Source organism: Neophocaena asiaeorientalis, unplaced genomic scaffold (assembly GCF_003031525.2).
Source record: "Neophocaena asiaeorientalis asiaeorientalis breed wild unplaced genomic scaffold, Neophocaena_asiaeorientalis_V1.1 scaffold777, whole genome shotgun sequence".
Classification (NCBI taxonomy): Eukaryota; Metazoa; Chordata; class Mammalia; order Artiodactyla; family Phocoenidae; genus Neophocaena; species Neophocaena asiaeorientalis.
In genome coordinates this window covers 40,258-50,115 of record NW_020174940.1, presented here as the reverse complement: position 1 = coordinate 50,115, position 9,858 = coordinate 40,258, and the positions used below count along the sequence as shown (strand labels likewise).

At 43.9% G+C, this 9,858-nt stretch overlaps 1 pseudogene; it reads right to left on the bottom strand.

The window, feature by feature from the left end:
* Nucleotides 1–3,581: 3,581 nt before the first annotated feature.
* LOC112410996 (ferritin light chain pseudogene) overlaps nucleotides 3,582–9,858 on the bottom strand; it is a 21,510-nt pseudogene continuing 15,233 nt past the window's right edge.

Here is a 9,858-nt window from a genome sequence, read left to right as displayed (position 1 = left end):
CTAAGAATCACACCATGGTATCACAAAATAGCTGGGTTTAGAGAAAGGAAGCAGCAACCTACAAACCACAAAACACTTTGCACCTTAATTTCTAGGACAGTTCCAATGATTAGGTGTGACTTTTACATTTTTTGTTTGTTTTTTGCTGCAATTACTGCTAAGGTTGGCCCTGAGTTATCTTGCTAATGCTCTAAAATTTCCATTGGACCTGATTAATAAATAGAGTCTCTGGCCAGTAGGAGAGATGCAAACAAAAATATCATTAAATCTTTAGAAGGTAGATTTTCAAAAATATACTAGCAGAGATTTTCTTTTTTAATTCATCTGCCTGATAAGAGTCACTAACGATTTCCAGATTTTCCACGTTTCTTCAACAATTGAGAATTTTTGCTCATTTCAATAATTTTTCTTTAATCTTCATTCAGTATTTGCTCTTTCAATGTATGTTCTCTGCACTTTATTTTGCTTTCTTAATGTCAGACTGTCCCTGGACTCACTCCTTCTCCCACTTTTCTCTATTTACAGTCAATCCTTCAATGACTTCATCTAGTCTCATGGCTTTAGGTACCATCAATACATAGATGGTTCTTCAATTTATATCTCCAGCCTGGACCTCTCCCATGAACTACTCATAACATCAAACTTCCTATTCAAAAATCTCTACCTGGGGACTTCCCTGGTGGTGCACTGGTTAAGACTCCATGCTCCCAATGCAGGGGGCCCGGGTTTGATCCCTGGTCAGGGAACTAGATCCCACATGCATGCTGCAACTGAGTTCGCGTGCCACAACTAAGGAGCCTGCCTGCCACAACTAAGACCCGGTGCAGCCAAAAAAAAGGTAATAAATAAATAAAATAAAATGCTATGATGAATGTGGATAACAGAGAGCTATCAACTATCTGTAAAAAAAAAAAAAAAAATCGGGACTTCCCTGGTGGCACAGTGGTTAAGAATCTGCCTGCCAATGCAGGGGACATGGGTTCGAACCCTGGTCCAGGAAGATCCCACATGCCTCGGAGCAACTAAGTCCGTGCACCACAGCTACTGAGCCTGCGTGCCACAACTACTGAAGCCTGTGCACTTAGAGCCTGTGCTCCGCGACGAGAAGCCACCGCAATGAGAAGCCCACACACCACAATGAAGAGTAGCCCCTGCTCACCGCAACTAGAGAAAGCCTGCTCACAGCAACGAAGACCCAACTCAGCCAAAAAAAAAAAATCTAGTTTTTAACCCATGGATGGGTTTCAGAAGGTCTTTGAACTTTCTAAAGTAGTAGATGACTTTCAGATCATTCCTGAGAAGCTGTATGGTGTTTTTGTGGGTTTTTTTTTTGAGGGAGGAGAGAAAGCATAGGGTGGCTGAGGAAGGTGAGAAAAAGACTAGAGACTGGTGGGGCCAGGAAGCCATATTTCACCTACCGTACAACTTTCTCATAAAGTGGAGGAAAAGTCACCACCCAGGAAGAGACCACTGTGCGTGTGCCACGTGGGTGGGTGGGACAAGCTAAGCCAGCCTGTGGGACTCATGGGCTGTGGCCTAAAACATTACCCCTGGGAAACTGTACAATAAAACCACCAAGGGAGTTAAAACTCTCAAACCAGCTGTTCAAGAACGGCCTTTTCCTTCCTAAACCCTATAGGCCAGATGCCACTTCCCAGCTGTTTCCTTTCATAGTTTCTCTGCTTTTGTGGATCCCTCAAGGGCCTGTTGATGAGTAAAGAATGTGGAGATCGAATGACAGCCCAGCCCATTCAAAAAGGGTAATTCAAGAAGAGCACAGGTCCCCATTGCTGCTGCTTCTGTCTGTCCAACCTACCAATCACCAGGTGAGTTTTCTTTGGAAAGCCACAGACCTAACAATAAGGGCCGATGAAAACCATCCTGGAATTCATTTTAGAAAGAACCACTTTCTCGGAGTGATCTCTTCAGTGAGTTTCCCCAATCCCTGCACATGTGTCCCCTCATCACAAAAATGTTCACTGGCCCTTCTTATTCTGGATGGTGATGTCAGCATTGGCAGTGAGTTTGTTTTGAACTGCTTTCATTAAGCTGTGAGTTTTCTTCCTGAATTATAGCAGATTATTTAATGTAGACAAAGACCTTAGAATCATCATAGTAGACACTCCATAAATAGGGGCTATGTGCCACATAAAATAGGTGATATGCTTCCCAGTTTACAGGCAAGGATATAGGTGCCTGGAGACTAACCAAAATCATCCTGGCTGACGACAGTCAGCCTTTAGAGCAGAGGTTTTTACCCGTGGCTATTCGTTAAAGTCACCTAGGGAGATTTCAAAACTAGCAACACACGGAACCACCCCCAGAGATTCTGTTTCATTGGTCTGGGTGGTGCCTGGGCATCCTTCACTTTCAAAAGCTTCCCAGAGGATTCTAATGTGTAACCAGGATTGAGAACCAATACTTTAAAACTTCACTCTAGTCTACAAGCTCTATTTGCCTCTTCCAGACAGCATTTGGTCCAATGGCACAGTTTTACAGATGAGAACACTGAGGTCCAGGGAAGATGAGTGATTTTCTTAAGGCATCAGAACTGGAGCTAACCATTAAAAAAATCACAATTTATAACCCTTCTTTGCCTCTGCATCGTCTAAACGCAAACTTGGTTGAGCATAAGAATCACCTGATTGCTTGTCAAAAATAAAAACTCCCAGGTTCCTCCCCTGGATATTATTATTAAATAGGTCTGCGGTAGGGTCTAGCTGTCTATAATTTAATAAGTATCCCAGTGGTGAATATAATCTGGCTAATTTGTTGGTTCTGTATCATTTTTGTTTAAGATTCCACATATAAGTGATATTATGTGATGTTTGTCTTTGTCTGTCTGGCTTACTTCACTTAGTCTGATGATCTCTAGGTCCATCCATGTTGCTGCAAGTGGCATTATTTCATTATTTTTAAAAAAACATTTTATTTATTTTTGGCTGCGTTGGGTCTTCGTTGCTGTGTGCGGGCTTTCTAGTTGCAGTGAGCGGGGCTACTCTTCGTTGCGGTGCGCAGGCTTCTCATTGCGGTGGCTTCTCTTGTGGCGGAGCACGGGCTCTAGGCGCATGGGCTTCAGTTGTGGCTCACGGGCTCTAGAGCGCAGGCTCAGTAGTTGTGGCTCGTGGGCTCTAGAGCACAGGCTCAGTAGTGGTGGCGCACGGGCTTAGTTGCTCCGCGGCATGTGGGATCTTCCTGGGCCAGGGATCGAACCCGTGTCCCCTGCATTGGCAGGCGGATTCTTATTCACTGCGGCAACAGGGAAGTCCCTATTTCATTCTTTTTTTATGGCTGAGTAATATTCCATTGTGTATATACACCACATGTTCTTTATACATTCATCTGTCGATGGACATCTATGTTGATTCTGAGCTAATGAGATTGTTGGTATTTTCTTTCTTGCTTCCTTTCTTCTTTCCTTTTTTTTTTGCTGCAAAAAGCTTTACTGTTTCCATTTGGTCCAAGGCTTGGGAGAGAGCTCCAGGGTGGTTAAAAGCTGCCTAGTGGCTGCAGAGCGGGGCTTCAGGCAGAAGCCCTGACGCCAGAGGGGCTCCTCAAAGGCCGCTGGGCTCTGGACGCTCCTACTCGTTCTGGAGGGTGAGCCTTTCGACGAGGGACTCGCCCAGCCCCCGCTGGGGACCAGCCGGCCTGCGGAGGTTGGTCAGGTGGGCGCGCATTGTCTGGATGAGTTTCACCTGCTCATCTAGGAGGCGGCTCTCCCGGAAGTCACAGAGGCGGGGGTCTGCGCGGGCAGAGCCCAGGGCGTGCAGGTCCACAAGGGCCTGGTTCAGGTTCTCCTCCGCGAGCACGACGGCTTCCACAGCGTCCTGGGTTTCACCCCACTCATCCTGAGACGCTTCTGCACGTCCTGGAAGAGGGCGCGGCTGCCGCGCTGCTTTTGCATTTTCAAGAGGCGCTGGGCGTCCTCACGCTTCCCCTCGGGCACTTCGCGGAAAAAGTGGCCCAGGCCCTCCAGAGCCGCGTCGTGGTGGTGGAAATAGGAGCCCAGAGAGAGGTAGGTGCGGGAGGCCGGCAGATGCATGTTGACCAGGCCGTTGACGGCGGCTTTATGGAGTTAAGCTCAGAATATGGTGTTGGCGGTCCCGGTGGCCGAGGACAGCTGAGCGGCTGGTTCTGAAGGTTGCGAGTGGAACACAGGCTGGAGGTGGTCGGAGGCGGGAGTGAGGGGCGCCCCTGGGTCTATGCCGTCTACACACCGTTGTAGCAGGAGACGGAGCCGCGGGAGTGCCCAGCACACTGCCTGTTGATATTTTCTAAGCTAAAGAAAATTTTAGATCTTTCACGGTGGTACAAAAAAGAACTTAAATATCATTTTAATGATTTCCCCGTGTGAAGACATTAAGAAAATGTAACAGCCCTGCTTTATCAAACTCTAGGCTTTAGTTACAATTCCGTAATTCTTTTTTTGTTTGGTTGTTGTTGTTGAAGTGTGTGGTTCTTTACTCAGAAGAACATGGATATTCATTTCAATTTGTAGTAAGTTGTGAGCTGAACTCAAATGGTTATAGCTTCCGGAACAGAGAATAAACTGGCTACTAGTGTGACCAATTATAATGACACATGCCAGTCTGTTCTCTGCTCCAAGTTTGGTGGTTTCCAGTCAGGAAGGGTGAGGCAGCCGTAGTCTTAGGTGGCCAAGCGAAGAGTGTAGCTCAGCAAGCATTTGTCGTAGGACCCCTGATGAACATGTGACTCCACAGGAATGCCCTTAAACTCCACTCTTCGAGGCAGCTTTACTAAGAGGTGCAGTGGAAAGAGCCCTGGAATCCAACTCTGAAAACCTAGGTTCTGAAATATTGTTCTCCCACCTACTTGCTCTAGAACTATGATCAAATCATTTGACTTGTATGAAGCTCATTTCCACATCTGTAAAGAGAGGGTAATGATATCCGTTCTACCTATCTAGTGAGGGATATTTGAGTATTATATTACTAACATATTCGTTAGCATTTGCCTTGTAGCAATCACAAACCTCTGTGGTATATGACAATAAATATTTGTTTTTCATAGATCTACAGGTTTTAGCTAATCTAGGCTGGGCTTCCTGGGCAACTCTGCCGATGTTGGCTGGATTCACATGGCTGGAACGTTGACTGATCCCCCCAGGGCTGGACAAGGGTGATTAACCCAGATATATCCTTCTCATGGAAATGGCAGGAGTGCAAGATTGCAAGAGAACAAGCCCCATTGTGGAAGCACTTTTACAAGCCTGTCCTGTGTCATATCTACCATTGGTTAAAGCAAGCCACATGGCTGAACTGAAAATTCAGGAGTGGGCTTGTATACCTGGCCTTTTGATGGAAAGGTGTGTAAAGTCACACAGTAAATGGTATGGATACTGGGAAAGATGAAGAAATTGGGTTAATGCAGTCGAACACAGCTGATGCTTATAAAGTGCTATGCAAAATATATTAATGTAATGAAACTTCTGTGATCCGGAATATGTAAATTAACCATATATGAACTAACTTGTGAGTAACTTTTATGGATAGAAGAGAGTATAAGTCAGTTTATATTCCAAGTATTTTCCATTTTAGTGGGTTTATAGGTAGCATTATATATGGTGCTTTCGTCAGTTATTGTGCTTCTTGATTGGTAGTATGGGACACAAGTTTAAATGACTTGGTTGTCTGAGAGAATTTTTTCTTTTCTCCTGGATTGAGATCTTGAAGAAAGCCAGTTGTGTATGTCAGAGTTTCATTTCACAGTTTAAAACTATGTTTCTCCGGCTGATTCCAGGGAAGTAGCGAGATCGATTCAAGAGGAGCATAGAATATCCCGATATGTCAGGAAGTAAGGAAGTGATCAGAAAAATGTTAGGGACATGCCACAGGTACAGAGGAGCCAGCTTGAAGGGGCTTCTGCAGGCTGAATCTTAGACAATTTGAGCACCAAAATAATTAATTACAGTACTGAATTATAAACCAATGGAAAAACAGGTATATACATGGATAAATGGGGGAGAAGGGTGGTGGGCTTTTGCTTACAAGTACAATGCCAAGGGTCCATGTGGAGGGAGTCCTAGAGTTGGAAGATTATCATTTTGCAACCATCATAATAAAGCCTCGGTCAGGCAAGAATCATCAGTGGATACTAAATGTAGGGGAAATTGTGATGGGCAGGATATTTCCATGGTTGTTAAGTGTCTCCCCAGAGACTGCTCATTAGCAGCAAGGGAAGGAAAAAAATTGTAATTATACAATGGAAAAATTGGACAACACCTAGTCCAGGTGACCAAAATTAACATCCCCAGTGAAGGAGAGAGAGATATCACGTAGCTCCAGAGGTGATACCCTGAAAAGGATACATGGCACCTATGTAGTATTTTGACTGAGAATGTATAATCTGAATCTAATCCTGAGGAAATATCGGCTGGACACAGAACAAGGAAAAGGAGGTGGGACGGTATTCTTTCAATGTCAGTGTCATAAAAGACAAAGGCTGTGGAAATGTTTGAGATTAAAGGAGTCTGAAAAGACATGACAGCTAAATGGCAACACCTGAGCCTAAACTGAACCGTATACTGCAGGGGAGGTGAAAATACCATAAAGGACATTATTAGATCAGCTGACAAAATCGAAATATGGACAGTAGATTAGGCAAAAACATTGTTCTGACCATGATGAAGTAACGGGGACCAGATGTACCCTCCTACCTTAAACAACTAAAGAACCAGAGAAAATGTACGAAACGATGGTTCGCAGACATTAGACGATAGGCGGCACAGGACAGAGATCCCTAAGAGAAGAGACACAAACAAGGTAAACCGTATGATTGCCCCTGTTTACTGCCTGGAGCCAGTTTGCAAGCCTCGGTGCAGGGACGGGAAACGCAAACAGAACCCCCAGGTTTCCTGAGTTGCGGAGACATAGTTGAGAATTTGGAGAGGCCACGGTGGCTAGGATTCGCAGGGCAGGGGACCAGAGAGGAGAGCGCTGCCTGGAGACTGAACTCTGGAGGTCTGCAGAGGGGCTCCCTTGAATCGTCAGCTTAGTGCTGATCTGTACATGAGGTTTTTTTTGTTTTTTTTTTTGTACATGAGATTTTAAGGAAACTAGCTGAGGCCAGGGAAATAATCTCCCAAAACTATCAAGTGGAAAACTTCTTGGCGATCACACAAGTTTGGGGGTAGTTCATCTTCCCTTTTGCTAGACTGGAGAACCCTTGTACTATGTGGGCATTAGGTAGAGTATTTAGAAAGGTGTTATCTCAATAGTGGGATCGAGCTAGGCCTAGACTAAAGGCTGCTCTGGTCTGATTCAGCGTAACAAAGCTGAAAAGCAAGATTTGAAAGAATCAAATTATTTCCAAGTAACTTAACTGCATCCCAGAGGAAAGCTCAAAATTATTTACCAAGAATTACAGAAATTACTTCTAAAAAACCCAACAGCTAACAACGAACCCAGTGTCTGGCATCCAATTAGTCTGTAACTGTACTGTGGTTATGGAAGAGACTAGCTCTACTCTTAGGAAGTACACACAGAAATATTTAGGGATCAAGGGCCATGACGTATGAAATTTGCAAAGAGAGGGGTGGAGAATAGGTGAATCTGGGTAAAGGATATACAGGGTTCTTTGTACAATGTTTATTTTTATAGCTTGTGAATTTGAAATTATTTCCAAGTAAGTTAATTCAAAAAAGAAATATAAGAATGATGTTTCTTGTACCTTAGAAACCAGCAGAATCCTATTTGGATAATGCTATGATGGTGCTCAATCTATCCACAAGAATGTGTATAACTTTCAATTATCAACTGCTACAGAGAATTCAAAATAGCATTTAGAGGGGATCCTGCAAAGGCAGCAAATTGGGGGGAAAAAGAAGAGAAATATAACAGATAGCTATTTGTTACCATGATGGGCATTTGGAAATTCTTTAAGTGTTGGCTTTTTCCCCTCATCAGCCAATTCCTATATTCTGCTGAAGTGAGGGATTTTCCCATTTGCTTTTCTCCAACCTGCCCTGACATTGCTATCTATCGCGTTCTGGATGAATGGAATCTAGAGCCTTTCTGATGTAGGTGCTGAGGCAATCTGACTTACTGCGCAAGGAAGGAACAGCTTCTAGTATGAGGCAACCAGCGACAGGGAGACCAGTTCCTGGTGTCAGTAGAACACAGCAGTTCCAGGTGGAGACAACAGTTTTCTGCAGCACTTGATGCTACAGTGTTTCCACGTGCTCAGTCAAAGGTGGGGGCATGTGAACATACTGATGGGAACTGGATTTGTCAGAACAATAGGAAATAGACTTAACCAGAGAATTCTGGTTCCTTCTCTTCCTGGATAACCCTCCTGCAATGTGGGTCTAATGTTCTGTTGAGGTCTTCACTGTTCTTATCCTGTGACCAGTTGGAATTATTTTTCTACGTCGTGTGACCCTCAGCTGCAAGAGGAAAATCCCTAAGTTTACTCATCAAGGTGATGAACGTAAATTCCCTGATCAGTCTGGGTTTTGTGGCATCTGTAGTATCCTAGCATTGGGGCCTGAGAGAGAGGAGGAAGTGTCACAGGTTTTGAAGCCAATGGAATAGTCCCTATTTCTGATATTTGGGAATAAATTAGACCGAAGGAAATAGGCTATTAGTGGTGTGTGTGTGTGTGTGTGTGTGTGTGTGTGTGTGTGTATGTATATGTATGTGTGACAGTTCCTGTCTTTAATAGCCCAGGAACTTACCCCTCTAAGATGCCCAGAGAGGTGTTCATTGAACATTTTTCTGTCTCATGGTCTATTGATTTGCTTTAATATGAAACTTCTATTCCCACGTTGGGTCTTTCCTAATCAGAAACATTAAGCAAGCATGAAGTATTAAGTAATTTTATTTTGGGAAACCATGCAATTTAGTCTCATCTGTAGCTAATGAAAATTTATGATTCAGACAATGTCTAAAAGTTCCGAAAACCATACACAAAAATCACTGACTGAGAACAAAATGGTCAGCCTGGCAGATAAAGAGGTTGTTGAACGGCATTTATAAGATTCTATGCTGCGTGAAGCCCAGGGAGATCTCAACTCTGGCTGCACATTAGAATCATTTGGGGAGCTTTAAAAAATTCTATGACCAGGAAGCCAAACACCGGATTGATTAAATCAGAATCTCTGGAGGTGGCTTGGGTATTAGGAGCTTTTAAAACTCCCCAGTTATATGTGGAACTTAAAAAATAAAAAGAAATTAATGGGGCTTCCCTGGTGGCGCAGTGGTTGAGAGTCTGCCTGCCGATGCAGGGGACATGGGTTCGTGCCCCGGTCCTGGAAGATCCCACATGCCACGGAGCAGCTGGGCCCGTGAGCCATGGCCGCTGAGCCTGCGCGTCCGGAGCCTGTGCTCCGCAACGGGAGAGGCCACAACAGTGATGAGGCCCGTGTACAGCAAAAAAAGAAACAAAACAAATTAATGAATATAACAAAACAGAAACAGACTCACAGATGTAGAGAACAAACTTGGTTACCGGTGGGGAGAGGGAAGGCAGGAAGGACAAGATAGGGGGAGGGGATTGAGAGACGCAAGCTACTATGTATAAAATAAGTAAGCTACAAGGATATATTATACAGCACAAGGAATATAGCCAATATTTTATAATAAGTATAAGTGGAATATAACCTTTAAAAATTATGAATCACTGTTGTACACCTGAAACTTACATAATATTGTACATCAACTATACCTCAATTAAAAAAAATAAGCTCCCCAGTTCATTCCCACGAGCAGCAGCGAGTATTGAGAACCACTGAGCTAGAGTGATATCTGATTTTCACCTTCACCTTGCAGCAGGTATTTCAAAGAAGAAAACCCAGGGGATTTTTTTCTGCAAAAAAAAAAAAAAAAAAAAAAAAAAAAA